Source organism: Piliocolobus tephrosceles, chromosome 11 (genome assembly GCF_002776525.5).
Source record: "Piliocolobus tephrosceles isolate RC106 chromosome 11, ASM277652v3, whole genome shotgun sequence".
NCBI classification, from domain to species: domain Eukaryota; kingdom Metazoa; phylum Chordata; class Mammalia; order Primates; family Cercopithecidae; genus Piliocolobus; species Piliocolobus tephrosceles.
The window spans coordinates 126,822,217-126,831,370 of NC_045444.1; the positions used below are offsets into that span (position 1 = coordinate 126,822,217).

The window sequence follows — 9,154 nt, forward strand, 5'->3', positions numbered from 1 at the left end:
CTCAGGGATCTGCCTTCACCTCAGGATCCGTCTTCACCTCAGGGATCTGCCTTCACCTCGGGATCCACCTTCACCTCGGGATCCACCTTCACCTCAGAGATCTGCCTTCACCTTGGGGATCCACCTTCATCTCAGGGATCTGCCTTTCACCTCGGGATCCGCCTTCACCTCAGGATCCACCTTCACCTGGGGATCCACCTTCATCTCAGGGATACACCTTCACCTCTGGGATCAGCCTTCACCTCAGGATCCACCTTCACCTCGAGATCCACCTTCACCTGGGGATCCACCTTCACCTCTGCCTTCACCTCAGGATCCACCTTCACCTCGGGATCCACCTTCACCTCTGGGATCAGCCTGCACCTCAGGATTCACCTTCACCTCAGGGATCCACCTTCACTTCAGGATCCACCTTCACCTGGGGATCTACCTTCATCTCAGGGATCCAGCTTCACCTCTAGGATCAGCCTTCACCTCAGGATTCACCTTCACCTCAGGGATCCACCTTCACCTGGGGATCCATCTTCACCTCTGGATCCACCTTCACCTCAAGATCCACCTTCACCTCAAGGATCAACCTTCACCTTGGGGATCCTCCTTCACGTCAGGGATCCACCTGCTCCCAGTTAGACCAGTGGCCCGCCAAGTGCACACCCAGCAGGGCCAGCCCAGAACAAAGCATCGGCATGGGCCACTTCCTGAAACACTGATCCTTCTTGAAGAGTTTGAGAAAAAAACCACAGCGAGTCTTTCTTAGAATTACAACCAATGGTCATAGAGGAGTGTCCTGTCCACTCCTGGAGAGTAAGGAGCCCCAGGTCCGATGACTGCCAGGCACACTGGTCACTCTGAGACCCCATGAGATAGGGCCAGAGCCCACCAGAGAGCTCACAACGACAAAGGGCATCGGAGAGGCATCTTCTGGGACCTCAGCCCCAAGTGCCACTTGCAGAGGGCAGGGGAGGGGCAGGGGGCTCAGGCTCAGGAACTCAAGCACCTGGTGGAAGGCAGAGGTGAGAAGTGAGGGTAACATGGAAGCCTGTACCCCTAGTCCCGCCACCCACCCTCCGAGAGTGGTCACTGCCAGTGCCCCCAGGTGAGCAGCTGAATGGCTTTCTCCATAGCAGGAGTGAAGCCTTCAGTGAGATGAAGAAGGCGGTGCCCCTCATTCTGATATGCAGGGGCAGCTTGGCAGCCAGCCCCACCCCTTCACCTAAGCCAGGGCCTGCTATGGACACCTCGCCCCAGCTCTGGTCAGAACCACTCCAGGGTGAACAGCAGCAGCCCTGCCGCTCCCACCAATAGCCTCCCTAATGCGTGTTGGGCCACCTAAGGCCTTCCCTGGGCGTGAGAACAGCGTGTGAAAGGGAAGGACCAGAGCTGCCAGCAGAAAACAGGCCCTGTGGGAAGGACAGGCAAAGCATGGAACAGACACGAAACAACCGAGCACAACCTCTGTCCACACACCTGGGAGATTCAAGAAGATGCTCATTTTCAAAACAAGGGCAGAAAGCTATGAGGCAGAAGAGTTAGAAAAGTGAAGATTTTAGAGATGAAAAATGTAAGAGCTGAAGTTCAAGATTCAAAAAAAAACCTCTAGAAAAGGCAGTCAAAGGACTTTAGAATGTAAACAAGGAGACAGAATATACAAGAGAAAAGCAACCAAACAGACCAACCCATGAATTCAGGGTAAAAGAAAAAAATGAAAGGGAGGAAATTACAAACAAACAGAATAAGAGACCCTGACTTCAGTGTGAAGGGCCCACCAAGTGCCAATAAATGTGAACCCCACCCTTACACCATCCACATGGAGTTAGAACACCAAGGAAAAGACAGGATCCTAAAAGCTTCCAGGGAGAAAAGATGAGTTGCCAACAAAGTCTGCTCATAAGTGACCTGATGCAGAAAGCCACAGTGACCCTGTCCTCAGAGTTCCCAGGAAAACTACTTAGGAACAGAAGCACCCCAGACACTACCACCCAGAGCAAGGACACAGCAAAAACACACTCACACACCAAAGACTCATGCACCCTTTCAAGGAAGTCACACAAGGATGTGTTCCAGCAAAATAAGACAGGAAACCAAGAAACAAGCAGCTCTAGGGTCCAAGAAACAGAGACTCCAATCCAGGGGACATGGCAAGCAGCTGCCAGAGGCCACTTGTGGAGGTGCCATAAAGGGGAAAAAACCCATTCAAGAAAATAAAAAGGCTGGGCGCAGTGGCTCATGCCTACAATCCCAGCACTTTGTGGAGTCAAGGCAGGACTCATGCCTACAATCCCGGGACTTTGTGGAGTCAAAGCAGGAGGATTGCTTAAGCCTAGGAGTTCAGCACTTGCCCGGGCAATATGGCAAAACTCCATCTCTACAAAAAATTAACCAGGCATGGTGATACATGCCCATAGTCCCAGCTACTCAGGAGGCTGATAGGAGGATCACTTGAACCCAAGGAGGTTGAGGCTGCAGGGAGTTGTGACTGCACCACTGCACTCCAACCTGGGTGACAGAGTGAGACCCTGTCTCTAAAATGAAATAAAATAAAATTAAATAAAATAAAATAAAATAAAATAAAATAAAGATAACCAAGAGCTGGAGAAAATAAAACACTAACCAAGAACATCTTGCCTAAGTACAGAGCTGATGCAAAAGGTGTGGGGCCATAAGCGTGCTCCTCTGGTCTGCTCCTGGCCCACTGCAGCCACTGCTTGTCCTAGAGCTGCAGCCCTCCCAGGCCCCAAGGACCTGCAGCCATGGTGGGGCCCCAGCCCCAGAAGCAGGAGGAGAGTGGGGACCAGAAGACACCAAGCAACTGAGTACAGCCCCGCCCCAGCCCCACAGCAGCCCCTCAGGAGTCACACCGATCCAGGACCTCGAGCACTGACAGCCCAGCCCAGCCCTGTCCTGCGCCGTCCTGGCTTGAGCTGATGACAGATGGAGAAGGAAACTGAGGCCCATCTGAGGGTTCCTGGCAGGGCTGAGGTGGGGGCAGGAACCCCTTGAGGGTACTCCTGGCACTACTAGCCTCAGGGAAGGGGCCCTGCAGGAGCAGTCGAGGGCCATGCCTGTCCCCAGAGCTGCATTTCAGGAGCCCCATGGGAGGCCCAGAGGATAGGGGATGCCTGTCATTCAGCCAGGCTCGCTCAGGAATCCGTAGGCCCCGAACAGGAGACCCTGAGACCCAAGGACACCCCAACCCCTGAGAAGGTGGCCAAAGCTCACCCTGGACTCCACCAAGAAATGCAATACCTGGGCTAAAACAACCAGCTCAGCCATGGAAGAGCACTGAGTCCTCACTCTGTGTGAGGCACCGCGCTGGCCTCCATGGGGGTGGGAGAAGTCAGGGACAATGGGGGTGGAGGGAGAAGTAGGGAACAGGCAGAAAGCACTAAAGGAGCTACCGTCCTCGGAGTCCCAGGTCCTCTCTTTACAAGCCACATGGGCTTCTCAGGAGCCTCAGTCTCCACACCTGGAAAATGGAAACAGCACCACCTGGCTCAGTGGGGTCGGAGCCAAGTGGTGCTGTTCTCATTGTTCCGGTGTGGAGTGGCATGGGATAAAGGGAAGCACATGAGGTGCACAGTGGAGGCTACGCCCAATCAGTGTTCCCTGTCTTCTTCCCCACCCCTGGAAACCTATGGTTGTGGAGGGGGTGCCAATCTGAGGGGTAGGGGTGACAGCAGGCATCACGGCAGAGGCAGCATTTGAGAGGGGCCTAAAACCTAATGTGGAGGTTGAATAGAAAGTATTCAAGAGAAGAAACCCAGGCAAGAACAAAGACAGGGACGAGGGATGCAGAGACTCTGTGTGTGTGTGTGTGTGTCGATCTGCATGCATGTATGTGTGTATACAGCCATGCATGAGCATGTGTGTATGTCTGTGTGTGTTTGTGTGTGAATGCATGTGTGAGTGTGCATGTGTGCATGAACATGTGTGTACGTATGAGTGTCGCTGTGTGTGAATGTATGTGTGTGTGTGCATGTGTGTGTCTGTGTGTGCAATGTATGTGTACGTGTATGTGCATGTGTATCAGTGTGCGTTCGAGTGGATGCATGTGACTATGAGTGTGTGTGGCCAAGCGACTGCTCTGGCCCCCTCCAGGGCACTGTGAGGAAGGGTGAGGAATAAGCGCCAGGATGCCTGGATAGCTGGGCACTGGCCTGCCCTCCCTAGACTCCAGGGCATCCTGAAATCTGGCAGGGATGGCAAGCAGGAGGGACCCCCAAAGGCCATCTGAATCCCCAGGCTCTGTGGCAGCCAGTGCTGGGCCTGCCCAGACCACAAGGCCTGGGATTAGGAGATTAAATCCAGGGTGAGGAGGCTTTAGAGAGGCAGCAGCCCCTCCTACTCAGATTCCAGCAACCCCAGCCTCTGAGTCCCACATCCAAGTCCCACATCCACACATCCGGATCAATCTCTACACTTTGCTAGGCCTGTAGGAGGCCGAAGCTAGCAGGAAGGGCTGGGGAGGAGCAGGAGAGGTCAGGAGGCTCAGCCTCCACTGACTGCTGACCTTGACTGTGCCCTCTGCCCCACAGCACTACCAACTGCAGCACATGGGCCAAGCCCAGCCGGCTGTTCCCTGGGTTCTCGAGGCCCTGGGGGTGGGAGCACTGGGGTGGCGAGAGGCCAGCCAGGCTGAGGGTGGGGATCCCAGTGGGGCTCAGGAGCTAAAGAGCAAGCTGGCTTCGTCAGGTGGGGCCACTGTGCCCCTGTCTCTGCTCAGGTGCCATGCCAAAGGACTGGGATGCAAAGCTCTGGGATCCCAAACCCTCCTGTGGCAGGGATGGGCCTGTGGCCGGAGGCCACCACCTAAGGGGCAGAATCCAGCAAGGACACAGGCCCCACACTGCCTGGCTGTGTCCCTGGGTACCCTGGCCACCCATGGACAGGTTTGGGGCAGGGTGTAGCCCAGCCCCTCAGGGTTCTCAGAGATGCTCCTGGGCGTGGAGTGTGTGATGGGCAGTGGGAGGTGACACCTTGAGCCCCTTTGGCCACCCATGTTGGGGGTGGTGAGCCACATCTTTTGGGCCTAAGAACACTGAAAGTGGCAATGTCCTAGAGAGGTCCCTGGACTCTGCAGGCAGATGACCACACGCTCATCCTACCGATCACAGCCACCCAGGGACCCAGGCCCCACCACTCTCCACCCGTGGTGGCAGCTCTGGCCCCTCCCAGCTCACTGACAGAGGTGCACGGATGGTCTCAGGCCTGACAGGATTGGCCAGCTGGGCATGTGCAGGGCTCAATCCATCATAATAGCCTAACGCTGGTAGCCCCTCCATAGACCCCAATCCAGGAGGACCAGGGCTCTGTTGGAACGTCTCCCCTCCTGCCCCCATTAACCCAGCTCACCGGCTTTGGCTGACCCGGCTGAGTGACCTGAAGAGATGCCCTCAGTCTCCTCCAGCGCCTCCTCCTGAGGCTACATAGCCCACGTCTCCCCCTCCACCCTCCACAAATCCCACGGGAGGACTGCCCTACCATACTCCCAAAGGACATGGTGGGCCCAAGGTCAGCAGTCATGACATCAGTGAGGACTGCGGGGCACAGGCTGGGCAGCCGGGCAGTGGCCGCAGTTTAAATCCCAGTCCAGCCAAGCATCAGCCCTGGGCTTTGGGCAGAACTCCAGACTCCACCTGTTTGTGATTGGCCAGCTGGAGCCCAGACAGGGCAGTCTGTGGGACATTCCAGTGGGGAAGGGAGAAAGGAGGCATCCAGGGGGACAGCACCTGGCTGGGAGCAAGGCTGGCACACAGCAGACATCTTGCAGGCCCTCACCACAGGGACCTCCCTGGGTCTGGGCTGGAAACCCTGCCTTGACACTTGATTCCAGCCTCTGTCCGCCCTGTGGACCTGCCCGGGGAGGACACCTGCAGATCCATCTGCAGCCGGAGTGAAGCTGTTCATCTGGGCCCTGCCTTGGACCCAGCGCCCTCCCAAGACTTCACCCCAGGTAAAGGCTGCCCTCCCCCGACCCCATGCTGGGCCCCTCAGCCAGCTGCCTTACAGCATCCCTCTGGTCCAGAGGGTTCCTGGGTCTTGACTCCAACTACCCCATCAACCAAACAAGGAACCCCTCTAAATAGACGGTGTGTGTTCAATGCAAGGGCAGACCAGAGCCCTGGCCCTGGCCCATCTCACACCCTGCACTGCAAGCTCCACACCTGCCCCACTCCTGACCGCCCCACTCCACAGCCTGGCTAAGGCTGGTGGCCAACCACACCTGCAAAATGGCCGCCGCAGGTGCAGCCCCAACCCCCACGTGGACCCCAGAGCTTCCCTTCAAACCCTCTGCTGCCTTCTCAGACCACAAGGGTGCTGGCATGGCTTCCCTGGCAAAGGCCCCGCCAGCCTGAGTGCGACAGGGTGTCCCGCAGAGCCGAGCGCGGTGTCGCGCTGTGCGTCCCCAGGGTGAGGCCAGTACCAGCCCTGCGCGGCAGGGGCCTCTCCGAACCGCCTCCTCTCCGCAGCCGCAAGATCCAATCCGCTTGCCCTGGCAGGCCTTTAATCCCGGCAATGCAGGCACCCCTTGGAAAGGGCCGCTGCTTGGGGAGGGGGGTCCTCCAGTCTCTGGGGGAAAGTCCCTATTCCCGGGGACGTGGGCGCGCATCGGGTCCGCGCCGGGCGACGTCGCGCTCGCGCCCAGCAGGCCCCATGACTTGGCATTCCCTCCTTCCCCGCCCCCTCCCGCCCCTGCGGCCGGCAGTGCCCCCCCAACCCCACCTACTCGCGCCCAGCGCCCCGCTCCTGCGACCCTCCCTCCCGGCGGGGATGCTGCCCGGCTCTTCCCCAGAGAGAGGGCTGGGCCGCTGGTTTGCGGGGAGTCGGTGTGAGGGGCAGCTTAAAGCGGGAGTGCGAAGGTCTTCGCGGCCACTGTTCCTTCGTGTCATCCGAGCCCGGGCGCCGGGGACGCGCCACCATCCTAGACCCGGCGGCCCCGCAGCCCCTCCCTCGCCGCCGGGCCACACCTGTTACAGGGGCGCTGGCGGCTGAGACGCAGGCAGTGCTCGCCGGCAGCCCCTCCCAAGTGCTGGGTCTTTCTGGAAGGGAGCTGGGGTCTCTGGCGTGGGAGGGGGTGATGGGCAGCCCGGCGGTGCAAGGAAGCGGGTGGCCAGGCCCCAGCGCCGCAGACCCCGCCCCGCCTGCCTGTTTTGCTCCAGGCTCCAGCATCCGCCCTCCCCCACCCCGGGGACCCCAGCAGCTGCCCGCGCCCGGCAGCCCTGCGCGCTCTCCCCTCGGGCCGAAGCGCTGCAGCCGCGCGCCCTCCCAGGTGCGGCATCCGCATCCTCAGCCCCGCTCTCCATCCCTCCCCTCCCCCGCCGTCCGGGCGCAGCCCCTCCCGCAGCCCCGCAGGTGGCTCCTCTCCAGGAGAGCGGAATAGCCGGGGAAAGGCGGGGGTATCCCGATCCCGCCGGCCGGGTGAGCCCTCCAGAGGGCGACCCCCGCCCGCTGCAGCTGAGATCGCGGCAAAGGGACCTTTTCCAGCGGCACCTGAAGGGCGGACACCCCTGAATTTCCCCCATTGTTCTCTGCGGAGATGGAGGAAGGTCTGGAAGGGAAGGGGCCTCACAGTGCCCGCGTTTCGGGTCGCAACAAGGGCGCAGGGCCGGAGCTCCCCGTCCTGGGCGCAGTGGGTGCAGGTGCGGGCTGCGGGCACGGGCTGCGGGGCGAGGGGCGCGGGAGGCCGGGCGGGCGCCTGCCTTACCTCTCCGGCGTCACTGGCGGCGGCCCCGCATGGGCACTGGCATGGGCGCGGGCTCCGGAGCCCGGAGCTGCTGCCGCTCGCCGGCTGCTCTGAGCTGTGACGGCGCCGCCGCGTGACGGGCTGCGCGCCCCCGGCCCGGCCCGCCCAGCGCCCCTCCCGAGGCGCTGGTTGGCTGCGCGCGGCGTCCGAGCTCCAGTCGCCAGCTGGTTTGTCGCGCGGGGAGAGGGACGGGCGACGCGGCCGCCGCGGGGACTGGGCTGGGGACGGAGGGGGCCGGGGCCGGGCTGTGACGTCACCAATGACACCGCGGCGGGCCCCGCGGAGGGTGGGGACGGACACCCGGCTCGGACGCGGCGTCCCCTCCCCCGGCGCGCCCCTGAGACCTCGCGGGGGAGGGGCCCGGCGACGCCCCGTCCCGAAGCCCCGCGTGCACCTGAACTTGCCCGCGGACCCTTCGCCGGGCCCTCCCCACCCTGGCCCCTTTCGAGTGAAATCGTAAAACCGCCACCTGCCCCCGCTCGGATCCAGCGACAGACGCATCGTGGGGGGCGGGCGGGGCTGGGGAGGGAGGGCTCCTTGCGCCAGGGATGCTGGCTCTGGGTGTAACAGGTGCGCCGTGAAATGGCATCTTGCGTCGGGGCCGGGGCGCCAGGGAAGAGCAGCAGTGACCGAGGCCCTCCCCGCGGGATGATGCAACCAGCCCGTGGACTCGCCGCCTCGCCTCCGCCGCGGCTCGTGGGGACCCCCGCCCTCCTCTCGCCCCACCTCTCCAGGCCCCCATTGTCCTCACCCCAGCCTGTCCAGTTTAACTTCCTGGAACCCCCAAGCCACACGCCGCTCGCAGGCCACCCCGGCAAACCCCAGCCTGCGTCACCCGCCCCCAGCCGCGTTCCTAGTTCCAGGGGCTGACTGGTATCTCCGTGCGCGCCACCGCCCTCCCTCCACCGTCCCAGGGCTGGGCAACTTCGACAAAGCCTCCGGGCAGCTCGCCCACGGGGACCTCCCCGCATTGCAGTGCGGGGTGCACGGACTTCGGGCCACCCTGAACCCCGGGGCTGGGTCCCCTTCAGCCCAGCCCCTGACATCGAGCCACTGCCATGGGCATCCTGGCGTCGCCTGGCTAAGCCTCCCTGGCGTCCAGCGGGGGCCTGCGCTGCCCTAGCGGCCTGGCCGTTAACCATTTAATCCACACTCCAGGGAGAGCCGGCTTCACCTCAGTCCCCACAGCTGTGTGCGAGCACCTTGTAGGTGGCAGGGAGAGATTCGCATCCACTTCTGCAAGAAACGGGCCCCCCACTCCCAGCACCAGCCCTGCCGAAACCAGCTAGACAGCTACTCCTCCTTCTCTATTTCCTGGAACCACCGGCATCAAAGAGCAATCAATTGTTCTTCCCAACATTGGCAGAAACAAAACCATTTGGGCTTCTGGGGCTGGGGTCTTTATCACCG

The 9,154-nt window shown here is 61.2% G+C and overlaps 1 protein-coding gene across 5 annotated transcripts in view; it reads right to left on the reverse strand.

Moving 5' to 3' along the window:
• KIF1A (kinesin family member 1A) overlaps window positions 1-7,892 on the reverse strand; it is a 115,375-nt gene extending 107,483 nt beyond the window's left edge. For 3 of the 5 annotated variants that reach the window (XM_026449060.2, XM_026449059.2, XM_026449058.2), the window contains exon 1: window positions 7,706-7,819. The gene's annotated coding sequence lies outside the window, so the exon portion shown is untranslated. Of the gene's footprint in view, window positions 1-7,705 lie in introns of all 5 variants that reach the window. The other 2 variants (XM_026449061.2, XM_026449056.1) reach the window with 1 other exon arrangement.
• Between the last annotated feature and the right edge of the window lie 1,262 nt (window positions 7,893-9,154).